General features: G+C 41.3%; 1 protein-coding gene across 4 annotated transcripts in view; it reads left to right on the forward strand.

Annotated features, from left to right (window-relative positions):
• Positions 1-9858: 9858 nt before the first annotated feature.
• MICAL2 (microtubule associated monooxygenase, calponin and LIM domain containing 2) overlaps positions 9859-19294 on the forward strand; it is a 137021-nt gene continuing 127585 nt past the window's right edge. Inside the window, exon 1 of one of the 4 annotated variants that reach the window (XM_030039316.2) lies at positions 9859-9961. The gene's annotated coding sequence lies outside the window, so the exon portion shown is untranslated. Of the gene's footprint in view, positions 9962-10175; positions 10274-19294 lie in introns of those variants that run through there. The other 3 variants (XM_030039315.1, XM_030039313.1, XM_030039314.1) reach the window with 3 other exon arrangements.

Raw genomic sequence — 19294 nt, forward strand, 5'->3', positions numbered from 1 at the left:
TACACACAGAGGGAGCAAGGAATGGGACACAGAAGCTAGGAATTCCTGCATTAATACTGCTTCTGCCCTTGTTAAATTAGTGAGTCACCTTAGACAAGTTTTTCTATCACTTCCCTAGTTTTTCCTAGGACTGTGATTTGTCTTTACTTTGTCCTTCTGGAAAGGTAGGATAACAGCTGCTCCCCCACTTCAGAATGGTATTTTACCACACGCTGAATACAAAGCATAATAGGATACTGTACGATTCCCTTGAAGTCAATGACTTTGTCCACAAAACCGGAAAGGGCCTCTTTTTTCCTCCTCTCCAGTTAGCAGCAATCTTCGGATCCCTATCTGGTCATATTACAGTGTAACTTACTGACAAACTGACCGTTTGACTGAAAAGAGCAGTTCTGCCACTGTTTAAAGAGGAGCTATGTGGTTAACACAAGGAAAAAATATTGCGGACAAGTAATGGAACGAAAATCAAACTTTCCTAATTTATAGCCGGATCCAAAGCTAACGAAAGCCAGTGGGAGTCTTTCCACTGACTTCATTAAACTTTGCATATTTGTCCACAGAAGTGCTAGTAATACAGCCCAGCCAGGCCCTGGGAGATGCTCCAACCCCTTGTTCTCAGCTGACCTTCTCTGGCCGGCGTACAGAGCTGCTAGGGTGAAAATGGTACTACATACAGTACCAAGGCCAGGCCGAACTAAAACCTGAAACAAAAAAATGCTGTAGGAAAACCCTCACTAAAAAAGAAAAAGCTAAATATAAATAACAGTAAATGGTAGCAGTATTATGGGTTCTTTTGCCTCCGGGCAAGTGCCTGCACATTTATAAACAATGACATGCAGACATTAGTTTAGTTTAAGATGCTTTTTGATGCTTTGTAGACTAATGTTTTAAGCAAAACAGAAGGCAAGAGTGGGCAAGTTTCCAAAATCTGGCTATATTGTGAAATAAAAAAGTACATATAAATTTTCTCTCCATGAGCGCAGAGTGAAATGTATGTGTTAACTAAAAATCCTACTCTATCGCTGCCTGGAGTAAATGATAAGAGAAGTGGCAGGGCTCATGAAGGAAACCAGCCATTTAATTCAATTAATGAAAGACGGAAATCTGCTTGAAATGTAGAACTTTTTTTTTTTTAATAAGGAAGTTTCATCTGTAAAGTTTCACAGTAAACCATTCTCTGAAACAGTCTGTTAGATAGCAATGGTACTTAAAATAGTATTTTATTGAAATTTAATATGAATTATCCATGTATATCTAAACTTTTATTTACTGTCTTGACAACAAGTATTTGTCTGCGTGGGTGAAAGTGAAAGGCCAGACAGTGATCTCTAAATCACCAGGAAGTATTGCACTACTGTAAATAAACCATGTGAATCCTGTGAAGTTATTTCAAATTGACCTTTTTTAATACTGAAAATACTTTTTAGTCTTTAGCTTATAGATTGTTAGACAGTATGTTAGTGAATGGGTGATGCCAGATGCATATCTTGAAAGAGCAGCATAATTACTGCTTATTAAGAAATTGCAAGGATGCAACATAGCTAAAAAAAGCACTTCACATGCAGAAAGAAGTGCTTTCAAATCAGGAAGGTTGAATGGCAAAAGACAACTTTTCAGTTGTGCTGAGTTTCGCAGGTCAATCTCAAGTATGAATTTTAAATAACCTATGAAGTGCACTTGAAAGAAATGCCAGTTCTGTGAACAACATGGAGCAATCATACAACAAGCTGATGGACTAAGTTTCTGCTCAACAGGATTTCCCCTGGGAATGTGGCAGTTGTTCAATGTCTTCATTTCAGCTGTTGTGAAAACGCACTTGTGCCCAGGCTTTGTTTTTTCCCCAAGTGCTGCTGTTACCATTCCAGAGAGTTCAAAGCGGTTTTTCTCTCGGTGTGTTCAGGCTCCTCCTTCACCAGCTGAAATCTGGTATTTCAAACTCTGGGTATGCACCAGCAGGAAGGGTGGAGGGATGCCAACTGCCCTTTTGACAAATTTGCAGATGCACAGGACCTTTTTTTTTTTTTTTTTTTTTTTTTTTTTTTAATTAAAGAATACCTTTTTTTTATGCTGGCACTGAGACTGGAAAGTTAGTGGCAGATGGTGCAACTCTGAAAAGGTCTCTCTTTAAGCTACGCTTGTTTGTTTGAAGTTGTTAACATGACATATTTAAATACTGAATTATGGAGTTCATAAAAATATTTTACAGGTTGTCAAGAACAATATTGCTTGTGCTGTGATCCAGTGAGATCTCATGAGCTAAGAAAACCCAAGCAACAGAAAGGAGGCTGTTCAACAAGCCTTAGTGTTCCCCTGGGAGCTGGAGGCAATTCATTAGGTGGCACCTCTCTGTCAGGCGCAAAGCTAACAGCCAAGTGGTGGTAGGAAATGTGGTGCTGCAGAGCCTGCTCTCTTGGGGGGAGGCAGCAGTAGGGGCTGAATTACCTGCAACGTCTTTGAAATCTCCGAAGCTTATGGCAGGGAGGAGAATGACCATGGCCTTATTCCACATGTGGTCTCAACAGGTCAAATGCTTGCTGTAAAACTGCTTTTGCTCTGCCAGCTGGGCTATAGCACCTGTCTTCCCTCTCCTAAGCAGTGTTGAAGAGGGTTGTGTCCTCCTGAGCCACTCTGAATTTGGCAGATGGGTTTTGGTAGCACTGATGTCTGTGGATGGCCTGCGTCCGTACGGCAGTGCTGAGCTTCTCTGGGAGGCATTATGTAAGGCTGAGCTCTTCCCTATAGGTTTATGGAAAACTGACAATGCTGGAAGGGGGCCAATTTAACTGGGAAAACTGAAGTTGACTAAGCTTGAACAACTTAATTATCACATAAGGTTAAAGAGATAAATGGCTTTAGGCCCCATTTAAGAAACCAGGGATGAAAGGGTAGAAACAGGAATAAGCTGCTTTTTTTCTGTGATCAGATAAGAGAGAGAAATCTTCAATGCTGCTGTGGTTGGATATAAAATAAAAAACCTGAAGTTGCAGTGGGTAGTTAAAAAGCAATTAAACTTTCAAGAACATATTCCCGAGTAGCAGTTTGAGAACACTGTTGTAATTTTTACACAGAAAGAAATCCAATCTTTTGAGGATAATTTTCCTAAGGTTAAGGTAGTGACTAGAGACCTGTAACTCACAACTTTATAACACCAGGTTTAGGAAAAAAGTCTCTTTTGTGTCTGTACTGTGAGTAGCCTATCAATGCCATGAATATCTTCAGCTTTAGCAATTGTGTTGCTGTGCTGCTATTTGGCCTCCGGTGAGGACTGTGGAATCCTTGCTTTTAACAGATGTCTCGGTCTTTTTTTTTTGGTTTTTTTTGCAGTCAAGTGAATTCAGAAGAAAAGTTAGTTATTGGTTTAAATGAGCATAGGATTGACTCCAGTGAAAGGTAGGAGGCTGGATGAAATTTTCTTTCTTATTGATAAGCACAGTAGTGAAAAATGTCAATATACATATGTCATTGAGCATAACCACTTACATCCTGAACCATGACAACAACTGAGTATTTTTGAATAAAATTTACATATGCAAATATTTGTAACACATATAAATCAGATTGAAATGCAAACCTACAGGTGAACCAAATTTTTATATGCATCAACACTTTCCTTGCTGAACTATATATAACCATAATATGCAAAATTTCTGTGGAACGTATAGGTCCTTAGTTATTCCACTCTTATTGACAGTATCCTTTGGAAATCTGTATCAACATTATCTTGAAGAAAGAGTAAATATGAGCGTAAATATGTCAGTGACATTAATTGACATTTCCTACAGAATCCAGAACATGGAAAGGAACTTTAGAAGTTGTAATTATACATTGGCCAGGGTCCTAATTATGACATGACAGTAAAATTCACATTTCTTCTTCTTTGTCCAGACCACGAGTTTGCATTTTAGTTGCACTGTAATAGTTTCCAAGTGCATCATGGCTACATTTCATGTTTTTATATAAATGCTGATTGTAAATTGCATTAAACATGCGTAACTCTTGTTTCTTAGCAACCTTATTTTTTAAACAAAGGGGGGTTGAATACATATAATTTATTTATTTTACGCTGTCAAGACAGACAATAATGTATAACAGACAAAACTGATACCCAGCAGTTGCTGATTGTTTTCTATTATCTCCATAGAGCAAGTTAGAAACATTTGTGTTAGGTAATTATAAAAAAAGACTACATCTTCTTCCTACCCATTCCTTCCTGGCTAAGCATGAGAAGCAAGGTCATCTCTTCTCTAATACAGTAGAATGCAACACAGTAAATGATCAGTCACTAGAATCTCCCAAAGTAAACCCTGGAATTGCCAAAGAAAGTACCTCCTTCCCTGAGAATGAAAAAAAAAAAAGATTTAGCATTAAACTTCTAATGCATATGGAGTCATATTCATTAAAGAAACAATTACAAAAGCACAGACTAACTAGAAGTGTTTAACTTAAAAATGAAAAACGAGAATCTGTGAAACTGGAAGCATGGCAATTACAAGTGTTGTGGTTTCATCCCTGAGCTAGGCAAGTATGCCTAAGTGTTCAGCTGTCTGAGAAACAGTAATTTCCCTAAAATATCACCAGAGACTATCTCTGCACTCAGACTTATCATGATGGTCCTCACTGGTTTGAACTCTGTCATTCTTCCATTAATGACACTCAGGGAAGACTTTGTTCAGTAACACCCACAAAACATAAGTAACATTTAATTAAATAAAGTCTCTGCTAAGATTTAATATGCTAACATCAAAGCATCTGGAAAGTGATCTTTGTCTCTAACAGAAGGTTTCCCACAGACAAGAAATAATCTCAGGTTCTTGCTGACAACACATACAGGAAGGTTAATTTGTATTAAGCATGTATTTACAGAAGATTCCCTTTATTCACTGACAGTCACATTCTAGGAACTGTTTTCATCCAGGTGTGTGCACAAGTCTTCCGTGTTGTTTTTACTGGTGTTTGGGTTTGTTTGTGTTTTTGTTGGGGTTTTTTTTGTTGGGTTTTTTTTTTTTTTGGGGGGGGGGGGGTGTCCACAAAATTTCCCCAGCATCTCTATCAGAGATCACTATATTTTTCTCCTGATATAATCTGAAGCAACCTAGCTGGCTATTTTGCAACTTCACATCCTTTAAGCAGCTGACAGTTACCGGCTCATGCAGATGTTTTAGCACCCTAACTAAGCAGAATCTATTTACCAGCTGTACACAGCTTGGAATCATTTGGCTTGAAAGACACTGCATTAACTTAAATTTCTTTATCACTTTAGCTGACATTTAAGTTTCACTTTGCTCTGCAAAGTCTTAATCTGAAATCAAGTATGACCAAACTCAGAGTACATTTTCAGGGAAGGTGTTAGCACAGCCGTGCAGGAAGGAAATCTTATCAGCTTTGTTGAGCCTGGTCGGTTAGTTTTACAGAGAGTCGTTTGTCAGCAGAATCCAAAGCAGCAAAGCTGCAAGTACTAGCTAGGAAAATGAGGCCTGATCCAAAGCCTATTGGAATCCATGCAAAACAATGTTTAATTACTTGATCCTTCTCTCTCTGAAGTCAATGAGATGTTGACATTTATTTCAACAGAAGTAGCTCTATGCCTTTGATATTCTCTCATGTATTTCTCAGAGTAGTGACTTCTGCAAATCAAAGCAGAATCAAAACTGTATCTGAGCACACAAGCCCAAATGTCAGAAATGAAAATATCTGTGGAATAAAGCCCTTAGGGCACTGAGGACTCAGCATTAATAAAATGAAGACTTTTAGTGATATTCCTTAGGGAAAAAATCCAAATATATCTCTATGGAAGACTAAATCTTGTAACAGCTGACTAAAAGACTGGCTACAACAAGGACAGAAAAAGAAGCAGCAAATGCAAATCTTTACAATAATGATTTCTTGTACCTTTCATAATGTCCACCTTATTTGATTACCTGTCAAATCTTCTCAAAATTCAAATATACCTTACAAAATCATATGTGCTCCAAGAGAAGTTTCAAACTTCTTAAGGTTCTGGTTGTTGCTTTTCAGAACTCGAAAAATGTTTCCATGATTTGTAATTACATCATCACTAAAGCTGACATTATCCCTTACACAAAGTGAAATGACACTGAGATGTGACTCTATTGTAGGAATAAAAATGGGATTATAATTTTGTGCCTTACTAAAATGAGAGTTATCCTAGAGAGTATGAGGGTCATTTCTTCTGCCTTCAAAGAAGGGATTTTTTGATTCATGAACTGAAGATTTTGAAGAGACTGGTGCTGGCTAGCTGGGTACTCTGTAGATGAGATTGCAGTTATCAAAGTGTCTTAGAAAATGAATCAGTTAATATTGCATGATACTGGGAGCAAAAGATCATCCTGTGCTGAGATTTGATGTATTATTAGAAATTTCACATCAGTAAAATCCTTTGTAGCTTCAGGGAGATTTAACCAGCAAGGATGTGATCTAAAGAGTGAAATTTCCTAGATTTGTGTCAGTAACCTGCATCAGACAAGCTCTATCTCCTTTTTTGTCAAAATATCAGAGAAAATATTCACATATGGGGACCCCCCCCCCCAAACAAAACTAAAAAACCCGCCCCTCCCCTCCCCCCCATGCCTAAACCCCAAACAACAGAGTATTTGCATTGAAGAAAGGAGGACTAATGTTACCAACCTGGGGATGTGTTACTGGCCAGGTGTGCTGTGGGATAGTTTGTTAGAGCTTGCCCTCTTAAAGGACAGAGGCAACACAGGGCAAATACAAATCTTGGCAGTTCTGTGCCAGTGTGGGGGAGTCCTACTGCTGTTACTGCAGCAGAAGCAGTGAGTGTATGAGAAATTGTGAATATGAGGAAGGTAGGGTGATGAAGGACCCATCCCCAAACTTCCCTAACAAATTAACTTGTAGTTGTCTGTGGGAAGAGGGCTAGAAAATTAACTAGGTGTGTTTTGTTGGTACTTCTGTTTTTTAATTAGGAAACAAGGACCCTGTGGAATAGTTTAAATATTTATTATTTGCCAATGAACCAAAGTGTTTTGAACTGTTCCTCAATAGACATGTATAAATCTGTTAATGTGTTTGGAAACTTGAACAGAAATGTTGCTTAGAAGGTGTATCACACTAGAATAGTTCCATTATATGTTAAGGGTATTATGTGATAGTTCAGGATCAGGTAGGAAGGGCTATTTCCTGCACATGTGGTAAGAAAATCCAGCTATTCCAGGCTCCAGGAAAATTATATGCTCCCACATAAAGAAGTCACCCTCCTTTCCTTGGATCTATTTTCTTTTCCTCAATCTATAAAGCCAAATTCCTCTAAAAGAACCACTCTAATGGCTTTATATGTTCATTTAAAACAAAAAGCATTACTGAAGGAAGAGAATATGAAAATTTAACTACTGATTCTCACCAGAGAGGAATATGATGACAAACTTCAAGACCAGGAAAATACCTATGCTACCCATAATGGCCTTTCACGTGATGTAGTAGAATGTCAAGGTTTTACCCTCATATGAGGGTTTCACCCTCATAAGCCCCCATAAGGTAAGGAAATCTTACTACCTGCACCCTATAGGTCATGAACCCATACACACCATGGATGCGTGAATTCTCAAAGTCATATAGGAGATGAGTGGTGGAGGAGGGAGTTTGGCACGGTCTCCTGAGACCCAGGCTGCGACATAACAACCAGACCATCTCTTTTGTATACAGAAGTTCAGTTAACTTTGAAAAAATCCAAAATTAATCGGAAAGGATCAGGCAGGTTGTTTAAATACCACAAGAAGAGCTTTTATTGTGTTGGATATGTAGATAGTATTACATCTACAAGAATTTGAATAGATAGGCTTGCACATGTCAGGAAAGGGAGTGCTTTACATAATCAGCCACAGTGAGGGGACGAACATCCTACAGTGGAGTTAGCACGCACGGCTTTATACTAGTTGGTAAGGCTAGAGTGTCTTTCAGAAGGGCTATTCTTATTCCTTTCTCCTGTCTTTCCGGTGCAGGAGAACGGGCTAGGACTGAACGAAAAAAAATTACAAAGCAGCTGCACTGTTAAAAATAATGGATTAGGAACTCGGTCTCACTGGAAGGGGAGGCTGTGCAGCACCCAGGAAGTCGCTATTTCCCTTTATGGTTGAGTGTCCCATGCTTCACATAAGGGAGGGTGGGCTAGGGTAGCTGACAGAGCCACATGTAAAGCCAAATTTGTGGTGCTTGATTAGGGTTTATTAATCTAATCTTTACTGAAATGTGTTCATCTTAGCCCAGAGTGATTAAACTGTATCTTAGTTACGTTTTCCTTGGGAGAGAAGTAGGTGTGACTATGAATAAAGAATTTCTTAATTCTGGTTAAGTAACATCTAATGAAACATAATTTTAAAAGATGGTTATGATAATAGTTAAGATTAGCAACTGTGAAATATATATTCATCTTTTGGCTATTTTCAAAGCTCAAATATTTAAGGACAATCACTAAATATACTAATTATCGTTATTACAATAGCAGGGTCTCTGGTGGTCTTCATGCAGCCCCTGGCACGTCACCCTAGGGAGTGCATGAAAATTTTGGAAGGACTTGGCAGGAAAGTGTTATCTTCTTATGAACTTTACTTTTTCTGAGAGGAGTGGAAGAAAGAGGACAGCTGGTAAAGGTGAAGAGACAGATGGGAGGCCACTGCTGTAAGCATCTTTCCTAACCAAGAAGGAACATCTTTCCTGAAGAAGGAAGTTTTGGAATATTTCCCAGGAGGGGTTAAATTCTTTTTGACTTTGTGTTTTCTGGGTTCTTTGCAGAGGAATCTTGCTTTCATGTGGCTCTCAATGCTGGCCTCAAACTAGGAAGACTTTGTACAAATCATATAGATATTATTTCTTTCATACACACGTCCCCCTTTGCTAACTACAGTTCACTTTTGCTGGAAGTTTGCCAAGAGCATTTTCTCATTCCTTCTTCTTGCCTTCCTCAAGGCTGCTGAAGAAGATGGTCTTGTAGATAGCAGGGAAACAGTATGCACCATTACTTCTATATTCTAGCTTTTATCACTTTGAGGAAAAGTACATTTAATCTCCCAAAGTTAAATAAGCTGATAAACATACTGCAATTCAAAAGTTAACAATCGAGTAAAACTTGGGTTCAGCCAAGCACAACGCTAGAAGACAAATTTCAACCCAAATGAGGGGTATTTTCCACAACAAAACTCTTACCTTGAAGTCAACAAATTATTTTAGAGAGTTGGTTAAATGCTTGGCTCATTAGAGACTGTGTTACATTCAGCTGTGCATGGTTAACTAGGGCCACATTCACACTTGTTTTCTCTCCACTTTATCCAAAGCAGCTTTAAATTTGGCTCAGAGCAGGCAAGTGTGAAAAAGGTCAGGTGGCTCATGCCATGGCACAGTAGGTTCCCACTCGCTTGTTTGCCACAGCCTTCTTCAAGGTCACTTAAGGTATACTGCCTGTGTGGCACATGTCAAAATATTTAGGAATGTTTTAAGTTACCTAAAAGTAGGCCTGCTGAGATTTTTCTCAAACCTTTAGGTTAGCAGATAGAGCTCTAGCTGCAGAGCATTTTACCCTCCTCCCTGTTGCAGCAGTTCAAGTGAACCCCAGTTGTTTTTCTCTGTTCTTTCTTTTTTTCACAAAACTTCACTTCTACCGGTAGCAAGATGTTGTTATTGTTGATAAAAGTCAAGGAGCTGTAGTGCAAGTGCTGTTAGTTACATTACCTGTCAATCCTGAGCTTTCTTTCCACTAGTTTTCCATTTGCTTGCTGACCCAAATCTTCTTAAACCTCCTGAATCTACGACAACCGCTAAGCTTCCTCAAATACAGAACCGAAACAGACAAAAGCAACCGTTTCTGAGTTCCCCATTTCACTCTCTGCCGGATGTGCTGACACGCACGCACCACTTCCCCAACTTACAGGTGGCACCTTCTCCACCGCCCCCGCGGGGACGCCGCTCAGGGCCGGACCCGGGCCAGCAGGTGAGCCCCTGCCTCCAGCCGGGGCCGCAGGGGGTGCGGGACCCACCCGGCCCCGGGCGCGGCCGGTCCCCAAAAGCCACGAGAGGGCGTGGGGGGAGGAGGAGAGGGAAACGCACCTTGCTCGAAGCGCAAGGGCGCCCGGCGGCGGCTCGCACGGGGCTGGGGCGGCCGGCCCGCCTCCGCCCGCCCCGGTCCGCCGGCCCCGCCCCGAGCCGCCCGGAGCCGAGCCGAGCCGAGCCGCGGGCAGCATGCGGAGGGGAGCCGCCGCCGCCACCGGTGGGTCCGCGGGGCGCGCTGCGGCGGGCGGAGCAGGTGCGGTGGGAGCGGGACGCCCCGCGGCGGGGGGGGGAGCGGCCGCCGGGGCCGGAGGGTCCCTCCGCGGGCGAGGGCAGCCGGAGCCCGGCTCTCCCTCCGCGGCTGGCGGCGCTCGGGGAGGCGGCGGCGTCCCGTCGCGGGGCGCGGGCGGCCGGTGGCCGGCGGGGCGCGGAGCGGAGGGCTGCGCGGCCGGTTGCCCCCAGGGCTGGGCTTTGCTTTGCGGCTTGGGGTTTTTGCCGGCCGGGGCGCTTTCGGAGCTGCGGGCTGTACCTGCCCCTGCGCGGTTGTGGGAGCGCGGGGTAACGCCGTGGGCTCGCTCTCCTGCCGGCTCGGGGGGCGACGCAGGAAAAGTAAAGGTAACCTTTAGCTTGGCGAGGACCCCGGGAGTAAGGCGGCGAAATGCTTTCCAAACGTGTTGCAACACTGAAGTGGGCTGTTGGTTTGGACGCGTCTTAGCGAGTGCGTTAATCAGCATGACATCCTTCTCTGCTCACCTTTTGGGCTAATTGAGTATGGCATCTGCTGGGTTTTTCTTTGTGCTTTGAAGTACGTGTTAACCTGTGATAGTAATTGTCTTGTCATGTTCACTACGTTTTTAATGTGTAAATTCAGCATGTGACTTGAATTCAGATAGTTGGCCGTGGGTTGGCTCGAAGACTGATGATTGTAGATTTATTTGCCCCTAGGCTTATGGGGTTGAACCAGTATCAAAAAGTTTAAAGTTCTCTCTCAAGCTTATCGGAAAAGATCTGGAAGTCTCTGTCGACTTTAAAAACTGTTTACAATTGGCAACATTGCTGGTACTTTCAGCCAAAACACGATCTGAGAGTGGAAACCAAACTGCATTCTTGTATCTAAAGATGGTCCCTGCAGGTCAAAACTGAGGCGTGTTGGCATGGCCAGGAAACTTCACCTGAGTGTGGACTTTTTCTTTCTTTCTTTCTTTCTTTCTTTTTTCCTTAGAGACTCTGAATCTTGCAATAAGGTGGAGCAGTGCAGTCTCGGGCTGCCAGGCCTGGCTGGGGTGTAGCTGCCCCTTCTCTGACTCTGGTGTTGGTTTTGAGGAAGTTCTTAATCTCTCTGTGATTCAGTGTCCTAATCTTTAAAATGGCTTAATAAGACTTGTCACGCTTGCCGCCCAGGGATATTAACATCTAATTGATGTTCACGAAGTGCCTTGATCTGGGAGAAAAGAGGGCTTCTTGCTTCCCTCATTTTGCCACCCTATATTGGTTGCTAATTACATTACATGGGTGGAAAACGATTATCCAGCAACCAAACTGGAATTCATGTCTGTTATCGTGTACATAAGCACTCTAAATAAGTATATGTCCGTGTATGCTTAGTTTGAAGTATCTGGGTATTTCTCTAAATACAGGGGGTTTTATCCTTTCTGGAGGATGCATCTGAAAAATGCGCTTCTAAAATACTGTGCTGAAGCATCAGCAAACTTTTGCTCTTAACTCTAGAGATATTATACAGTTTTTCCCTGTGTATTATGAGGTCAGTAAACATTTTAGGAATTAAAATTATGTTGACTTACTTAACACTCAACACATCCTTGATCTTAGTCTTACTCAGACTGAATCTTATGTTCAGTCTCTGTTTTTGTCACGTTTCACTTCTTTAGAAACTGGAAAAGCGTACAACAATTCTCTGCTTGAAAATACAAGTTGTCTTTAAAATACCAGTGCTGTATTTATCTTTGTAACCATTTTACTTGCTGTCCAAAGTGGTGATTAGCCACTTTAGTCCCCTGACTTGAATCTTGCCCCACCTCCTCCTCCTTATCGCTGCTGCCTCCCGCCTCGGGCAGATAGCAGAGCCTGCGGTGGCAATAGCGCAGGGCTGGGGTGATGGGGTCGCCAGCAGCGTATGCCAGAAGACATCAGTATTCCATACGTTGGCTGGTGTGAATGGACACACCTACTTACAGCACAGGCGTAAGCTAAAGCCTTGGCTTGAGAAATTCTCAGTCCGTTTCCTACGTCTTGGTTTCACCATACCACAAGGCTGTGTGCTAGGAGGCTGCTTTATGACTGGGCTGACCAGCCAGGTACCAGCACGTTCTACTCATGCATTTTATTCAGTTCTCCTTTTCAAGATTGTTGCTGCAAAAAATACATTATCCCCCACGTTAAACAGACGTGTCAAGGTGATACCTGACAAAGGTTTTAAAATGCTGCTTGGCATTGGTTAGTGCTGTTCTCTTCATAGTACTAGAAAAAGATATTGGAGATGCAGCTTATACTGTGTGGTGGAGAAATGGAAGTTCCAACGGGAAACTGAAGGATGCTGCATCCAAATTCCTCTTGCCATATGGCCTGCAGCAAGTGACGTGACTTTTCCTGCCCTATCTGTAAAACTAGGTGAATTCTTAGCAAACCAGTAACGTATACAGAAATGAGAAGCTGTTTCTGTTTGAAACTCTGAATTTCTTTTTTTTTGTTGTTTGTTTGTTTTTGTTTGGTTTTTTTGTTCTGAGTTGCCTAATGCTGCCCTAAAGTTGAAATCAGGGTGGTGGTTGCACCGCTGTCTGTGAGGAGTTGAGGTTCCCTTCAGTTTTGTCTAGAATGTAGAAGTAAGTATGATCTGAAAAGATTTTGTTTTTTCTAAGATATTCTGAAGCAGAATTTTCTTGTCTGGTGTCCATGTCCCATTCCTTGTGGAGATGAGAGAGACTATTTTTTGGCTGGAGATGTTCTCTTGAGTGTAAGAAACCATAAAACAAGAGAGGTGATGGCTAGCTGGTTTCTCCGTGAGTATGCTTTAAGTCTTTCACCTCTTTTAGCACGTACCTTGTATCTGCTCCAGCTGTCTCACTGCTCTGGTATTTTATAATTAGTATCTTGAAAACTCAAGGGAAAACTTTCAAATGCTATATATTTCCCATTGGGACTCTTCCACGTGGCTGTAACATTTGTTGTGAGTCCTTGGTAACGTGTATCTGTTCCTCAGGAGTCCTTCGTCTCAGTTTGATTCCCCTGGCGTCAGCAGAAAAACTCTGTTTTGTAGTGGAAGAGGCTTTGCTCCTTAGGGGCACGGTGTGTTTTGATTCCCTTAAAACGAAGACGATTTCAGATGACTGAAATTGAGGTCTTCCTCCCTGTACAGTCCTTCTATTTTCTTAGCTTGCTCGCGTGTTGTGTCCGGAGCCAACGAGCTACAGGAAGGCTCAGGGGTTGCTTTGTGTGGCTGTAGAGAGGCAGCCCGGCATGCATGTATCTGTATCATACATGTGTACCTATATAAGATAGATTTAGCATGTGCATTTTGTATGCGAGTGAATTGTTTCTTTGAGGCACCTTTTCTTTTCAAGCTCTTTCCATTAATTTGAAAAACGCAGCCTCTGCTCTGTGTCTGGCAGCCTGGCTGCTAAGGGGTGGCACGCTGGTTGCTGTGCTCATCACTAGGACCAGTTTTAGAGGTGTTTATGCTGCAAATTGACTCCTTCAGAAGTGGTATTAGTAGTTCGGGGTATTCCAGCACGGTACGTTAGACTGTTTCCAGAAAATACAGATATTCTAAATTAAGGCTATTAAGTGTCCACTGATTCAGTGACCGTGCAGATACATAGTTAATATTGTATTGTGACACATTCTGGAAATTGCTGGGTTTATTTTTGACATGGAGAAGATGACTAAGAATAACTCTTTCATCTATGCATAGTTACATTTACAAGCAAGTAAAAACTTCCCCAAAATGAACTTTTGTCATATTTAGACTCTTAGTTCCATGAAAGGAAAAAAATTCTGACTTGTGTTTAAATCTGAGCTGCATATGCTGTCAACCCCTCTTCCTGCTCTGGTCTGCCTGTTCAGGAAGGGGTTTGGGGCTGGGATTTTTTTGTTTTGTTTTATTATCCTCTCCAATTTTTTGTGAGCAAGCTACTGTGTGGGGAAGGGAGGAAGAGAAGCCCAATTCTTCGTTGGGAAAGGTAGACCCAACCACAACACAAATTACAGTAGACACTACTGCCCTAGCTTGTATTCAGTTCAAGTTCTGATTATTTTTATTTCAGTGTCCCAGTAACACTGATGTAACTAGGAGGAAAGTCTGCACTTGGGTTCATTTCTTCTTGCTTTTTTCTTCCTAGAGCTGTGATGGTAAGACCTGGGAGGAGGGAATAATTCTGAAGACAACCCGTGGGTTCAGAGATCACCTGCCTCTCTCTTTCTGGACACTTAGCTACATTTTATTAACTGGTCTCAGAAAATTTCCTGTTTGGGGCCTGACTCCTTCAGGCAGATGATTTCTTGAATTGTGATGGGAATATGTGGATTAGATTTAAACTTTTGTTCTTGTCACTGGCATCTTGTCCGCATTGGTCTGGACAAATAATGTCAGTATTTTCTCCACTTGCTGCATTCAGCCAAGTGGATGTTACCAATTCAGTTTTTAAAATGACTGTGCCTGGCGTTGTAAGTGTGTGTTGTGGAGTTTTGGCTTCTTAAAAAGCAGGTTCTTTGGATCCCTTAGTTCACGATAAATCCTTCTCAGACCTTTTAAGCTTGCAGCTTATTGCCTGTTGTAGACTGCAGTAATGCCCAAGGGGGTGTTACAGTTTATCCTTCTGTGTAACTGCCATAGCCAAGCAGCAAAACAGAATTTCCAAAGCTGTGTGAAATTTTTGTTGGGAATATGTGGGGATGTTTTATAATCAACTTTAAATAGTCTTTGGTAATTCAATTGCTTATCTTAACTCTTCTACATATTTTATGGTTTGTTTTTTTTATATAGAGTTACTTCTGAAAGACGAGTACATCAAAACGCTACTTGGTTCAGGTAGCATATTTTGCCATTTTCTTACCTGAATAGGCAGCTCCAAAAGCCAATTGGAAGGCTTTTACATCTTCCAAGATGTTTTTTTCCTAATCTATCATGTGCAAATCATGTATGATGGAGTTCGTAAAAAAACTTATTAACAGGTTAAAAAAAAAAAAAAGCAAAGCAGAAAGTGGAACAGGAGCATAAGATGCATTTTCCCCTGTCTTTGAGAAGGCTTGGGTTTGGCAGATAGTGGAATTCTTGTTTGCATGTCATTGGATGAGAGGATATTGAAATAACTATAATCTGTGTTACCAGCCGAGGTGAGTCCCATCTTTTAGTGGTGTTAGGGATGCGCAATACCTGTGGCCTCTAAACTTGTGCACACAGGGAGCAGCACAGAAGGATTTAGAGAAACAAGTGCAGTCTCTGAAGGCAGTTGCTAAAAGCAAGAGAGAAATTAATAATGCAAAACAATGTTCTCTGTTGACACCCTTTCCAGATGAAAAAACCCTCTGGTTAAATGTTACCCTTAATGAACTTTAGGAGATAGTGGGTAGTATTTGGCTTCTGCTTACTCATAAGATCAACTTCTTTTCGTACAGGATCATCTATTGTATGCTTGTTATCAGGCTCTTTATTGTGGATTTTCTTTATGCTGTGTCACCTTGTGCTGAGCTGGGGAATAATTTTAAGTAGCAATCTGAACTGATCAGGAGAAAATTCCAGGCTTGTATTGCAGGAAGTACTCGGGCTTGACTTCATGGTAGTAAGTGTATCGTCAGTGCTGATTTTATTTATTTATTTATTTTAAATATTCTTGTCATTGTCACTTTACCCCAGTTGGGGATCTGGCACCGTGTATACTTGTACACTTGAATCTCCATTGATTTTCTCCTGTTAAGAGGTTGTAAAGGAGTGAGCATCCTGAGAAGAGAACTTACTTCTCCAGACCTCATTTCCATCCTAGCTGGACTGAAGGAACTGCTGATGAAATGTGATATTTGGATTTGGATAATTTATGTGAATGAGTTCTCTTTCAGATCCAAACTCCTAGCCTTCTGCCCAGTGTTTGGTTTTCTCCTTTCACTGTGTGCTAAGGATTCCTATGGTTGCCACCTGTTCAACCAACTGTTTCTATCAGTTCAGAAAATTGTTTAAGTAGTTGCACAGCTGTAGGGGCAGAATAATATTGAGGTCAGGAGCCGTTTTTTCAGATTTCAGAGGTTTGCTTCATAAGATGAATGCAGATTGTAGGTTCCTCCCACTTCCATCTATGGACTTTTAAAAGTAACACCTGACACTCCCCTCTCTGTACAGTATTTGTGTTCAGAACATTAATGTGGTTGAAGTAATATCAGAAATGTGCGCGTTTAAAGCTTGGAAACAAGCTCCGTAAATATGAACTATTGTGCATATTCAAAACTGAATTCAGTGGATGTAACCAGATACCCTCTTGCTGTACTACTCTGAAAGACTGCCCTTGCACCAAGTCAACATTAGGTGTCCTAGCAAATGCATTAGGAAGAATAAGGCTTGCATAAAGAACTAAATACATCCCAACAGTGAACCTGTTAGGACAAAAGAAACCATCTTTCTGTCGTTCTGATGGGGGGTGTATGTGAGAGGGGAGAAGGATTAGGGTGGTTGACTTTATTTCCTGGAAATGAATAGCATACATTTTTCAGTGAATAAAACGGATATTACTCAGTTTGTGACCTGCTTCCTAGTAAAAGTGTCTTGAAGCGAGGATTGGTTTAAATCTGTTGCCTGCATTCCTGACATACAGTATTGTGTGATGCTATCTTGTCGCAGAGGCATGCAATGTGCCATGATGTATAAATAACCCTGTGTGTCAAAGGTGATTTGAGACAACGTGCCAAATATTTAATGAAGGACTGGGTCTTGTCCTGGGTACCTGGTATATATTTGGGAGTAGGTATCTGAGCTGAAACTGCAGCAGAGGGGTGATGAGTAATGTAATACTCCCCAGCACATACCGCAGAGCTACTTTTTACGGTACAGTAAGACCCAACCAGCGCTACAGGTCAGCGACATCTTATTTGTAACTTTGATGCTTAGATAAGCAGGCAGGAAAATAGGTTAATGTGCACCAGGCCAACCTGCTTTGTGCAATTGCCTTCAGTATCCTCTGCAGAGCAATTTTAACAAATACTTCACGTCAATTTTCAAGATAAATATAGAAGAGCATACAGAGGGGAATGGCTTTATTCGTTTGGGAGCACCACTTCTCCCCTGAAGGTGGACTCGGCAGGATGCCCACCACAGGCAGTTCAGCCCGTTCTGTGCTTCAGCGCAGAGTTAAGGTGTGCTGGGGCTGACAGCAGCCCTGCGAGGCAGGCGGCGCTGGGACAGGAACGGGGAGCTGTGTCGTGCACCAGGAGCTTGGCAGAGGCCTGGGTGTGGGTGGCAGAGGTGGATGCTGGCCCCTCGCTCGGACGGGAGGACTTCTGTCTGGGTTTCCTTCTGATCTGGGAATGAAACTCCACAACGGGGAGTTTTCCTCTGTGCGTTTGTATGGAAAGGAGATCCACAAGGACTTTATCTTAGACTTGCCTGTGCAAAAATGCAAAGGGCAGGGTTATTTTCTTTCTCTCCATTTTCTTTCTTACTGAGGAAGGAGTTGTGATTGTTTCCTGAATGCATGCATGTAGAGGGCTCCAGCAGTGTTTCTAATGCTATTTCATGACAAATGCAGAAGCTTATAATATCTTAAGGCCTTCTTTATCCATACATTTAAATATATACCAATGAACCTGTATATAGCTGCTGCTTTAACTACCACCTGACTTAATGAATGGATTGATGTTATTAATAACTTGCATGTAGAAGCATCTTCAAGCTCAGTTACGGAGTCAGAATATTCGTTTCCCATTTATTTTATGTTTATCATGCATTAACAGAGAACAAAAGGAATTACACAGCTATTTCAGAGCAAGGTGAGACATTTTTGTGTGTTGTTCACAACACTTTCCTCTTACAAAGGTGAGTCCAAGGTTCAACCTGACATTCAATACAGTACAGAAATGACTTAACACTGTGTTTGACAGAATTTCTTGACTCAGCTTTTTCTAATGGAGCATTTGTATGCACCCGTCAGATGGTCAGGTAAAGCAGGTAGTTCTAAAAAGCAATGTCAATATGAAACTCTTTTGCCCTTTGAGGTAAAGCTTTGTGGGTTCTTTGACAAGTAAAACATTCAGCAGGACATAACTGACCCAGAACTTAATAGGATACGTGTTTGTAAGGCGATCTGGCTCGTTTGAAATCTCAAGCCAATATAACTACAAACACTGGCTTCTGGAATATGCTGTATAATTATTTAAGTGTCTCTTTTAGTTCATTGATTTCTAAGATTGAATAAAGGAATGGCATACATAGTATAGAAGGTCTGCATTTGTATACAAGACTTAATTTAGAAGTAAATATTGATGCAGATATGTCACAGTTTTTTTTTACTCTAATAGTTCTAGTGCACAAAGAGACTGTGAACCACTGCTTTTCAGTTTTATTCACTCTACTGAAGTAACATACAGACAAGCAAAGAATGGCAAGGCTCTCTTTGTCTGTCTGCCTTATCGGCTGTCATGCAGCCAAAATGCCAATCCACATGCAAAGTTTATTGAAAATGTGTGTGAGAGAATATTACTGGTACTTTTACAAAGTAGAAAGCAAACTTACTTAATTACTTGGTCTGACTTTCCTACTAGGTATCAACACACTGTAAGGTTGTGATCAGTGCTTCTGGTGAGTTCATGGAAGCCTTCATTACATTTATTTTTAATGACTGTTTCTCTAATGAGAAAAATACACCTTTGTCATACTAAGAAGCAGCCTACATTTTGAATCCAAATTTTCTACTTTCCTTATGGGTTTTGTCTGTTGTCTAATATTTTGTGGAATATTTTGCCAGACGCAGGGCTGAAATGAATGTGGTTTTTAATTTTGGAGGAGGAAGTGAAGCCAAAGCCAAGTGTTTTCTTCCTTTGGCTGATGATTCCATTATGATTTTAATAATTATCCTGCTTTCTTGGGGGAAGATATCCAGAAGAGAGTGAGCTTTTCTCTTTTCTGCCAGGTCTGGGGAATTTCAAATGAAAACTAATTGATTGTTCTGGACCTAGTTATTAGAAAGTGGTATTGCCAACATAAGTATTGCCTCTCACAATTAGAATTAAGCAAAAAAGGCAACATTAATGTTAATTATTTATTTACCTTACAGGTCTTTAT

Source organism: Aquila chrysaetos, chromosome 16 (genome assembly GCF_900496995.4).
Source record: "Aquila chrysaetos chrysaetos chromosome 16, bAquChr1.4, whole genome shotgun sequence".
Classification (NCBI taxonomy): domain Eukaryota; kingdom Metazoa; phylum Chordata; class Aves; order Accipitriformes; family Accipitridae; genus Aquila; species Aquila chrysaetos.